Raw genomic sequence first — 2,224 nt, 5'->3', positions numbered from 1 at the left:
CTCACTGGCTGTGGCAGGGTGGGCAGGGCATGATGTGCTCACCTGGTGCAGTGTGGCATGGCTACTGCATGGGGAGGATGGAGTGCAGATCATACCCACTGGTGACAGCAGGATAAAGAGAGGGCAATGGAAATGGCTCCCGCCAGCTCTGTCACCAGCGAGTTAGAATGAGATTGCAAAAAATGGTGCCTGCCAGTGTTTCTGTCCCTGGAGAAATTCACTGCAGGTTCCTGCTTCTCTGGCAGCCACTTTCAGATTAGTAAGTGGGTCTCCCTCATACATGATCTAGGTGCTTTTCAAACTGTTGCTTTTGTGCTGGATCTCGGGACAAGTGGGTCTGTGCATGAACCCTTTAAGAGTGGGTTCTCCATTCCCTACAGTTTTGTGTTTCCCCTGGACTTAATCTTTGCTGATTTTCAAAACCAGATGTTCCGGGAGCTTGTCTTTCTGGTGCTGGACCCAAGCGTCGGAGTGCCTGATGGGTGGCACAGTCCCTTCACTCCTCGAGGGAAAGTTTTGTATTTTGAGGACCCCTTCCCTGTTGTGGGACACTGTGCCTGAAGTGGGGTCCCGGGTGAGACCAAGTCTCTACCTCTCCTACCCTTTATCTCTTGTTGTAGAGCTGCTGTTCATCCAGTTCTCAGGTTCTTTTCAGAGGAAAATTATTCAATGAGTAGTTGTAAATTTGTTTTGCCCATGGGAGGAGGTGAGTTCAGGACTTTCCTATGCTGCCATCTTGAATTTATTGTTCCTAATCTTTTTTAAGGCACATGTTTACAACTATGAAGTTCCCTCTGAGCACTACTTTCACTGCATCCCATAAGTTTTGGTATGTTGGGTTTTTTTTTTTATTTTAATTCATCTCAACGTATTTTCTAATTTTCCTTACGATTTCTTCTTTCACCCGTTGTTTAGGAATGTATTATTTAGTTCCAAAGTATTTGTAAATTTTCCAATTTTCCTTCTGTTATTGATTTCTAGTTTCATTCCATTGTGTTTGCAGGCTATCCTATGTATGATTTAAATCTTTTAAAGTTTATTGAGACTTATTTTGTGGCCTAACACATTGTCTATTCTGGAGAATGTTCCATACATACTTGAGAAGAATGTGCATTCTGCTGTTGTGGGGTGGTGTATTTTGTACGTATATGTCAGGTCTAGTTGGTTTATGTGGTGTTCAAGTCCTCTGATTCCTTATTGATCTTCTGTTTGGTTGTTCTATCCATTATTGAATATTATAATATGGTAACTCTGGAAATCAGATTCTTCCCCCTCTTCAGGGTTTGTTTTTGTTGCTTTCTGTGGGTTGTAGTTTCTTGTTGGTTTGGTGAGTTTTCTCAATGATTTCCCAAAATCGCGTTTTATCGTGTGTGGTCTCTAAGTCTCTGTTTCTTTACTTTTTGGTCAGCCAGTGGTTTGACAGAGATTTCCTTAAACACTTGGATCACCCCCCCACCAAATAAAGGAAAGAAAATAAAGAATAAAATACTCTCCTAGTCTTTGTAGATTGGTTGTGTTCGGGCACTCTTCAATGCTTAGCCAGTCTGTTTACAACTCTACCTTAGCCTTCCTTTCCCACATTTTTCTGAGCCTAAATATCACTTGGAGGTGAAAGCTTATAGTATTCTCAGGGCTTTTCTGAACATGCATCCAGCCCTGGGCACGCACATGACTTTCTAGATTCCCCATGATAAGCAGGACCTTTTCAAAGCCAGTATTCCCAAAAGTAACTTTCCCCATTTTTTCCCTCCAAGACTTTTGGTGTGTCTATTGATGGTCCCAGCTGTAATTTTTTGCCTCAAGAGAGAGTGGCTTGTTCATCACTTTCAAGGAACACCCTCTTAGCTGATTTTCTGCCTTGAGAGAGTGTTGAGTTAGATTTCTTCCATGAATATTTGTCTATTTATCATCTGCCTCTTCTTGTGTCAATATTTCAAAATCAGATTTTACTAAGTTTTCCACTTCGTCTGAATTTCAGACTTATGAGCGTAGATCTGTCTATCTAGTGGAATCATACCACATGAACATTTAGCCTTTGTAGATTCCATGACATGAACTTGAGATGGGGAGACAAAGACACAGGGAAATAACTTGTTAGACATGTCCTCATGTATGACAAGTCTTCATGAGCCTTGAGCCTCTAATTGTGCTTGTGCCTCAAACTTACTTTATCACAGAAACCTCTTGAAAGACATGTTGACAGCCATGGAGCATAGCTTGGAAA

Source organism: Equus caballus, chromosome X, assembly GCF_041296265.1.
Source record: "Equus caballus isolate H_3958 breed thoroughbred chromosome X, TB-T2T, whole genome shotgun sequence".
Classification (NCBI taxonomy): domain Eukaryota; kingdom Metazoa; phylum Chordata; class Mammalia; order Perissodactyla; family Equidae; genus Equus; species Equus caballus.
Note: the sequence above shows the minus strand (reverse complement) of the source record.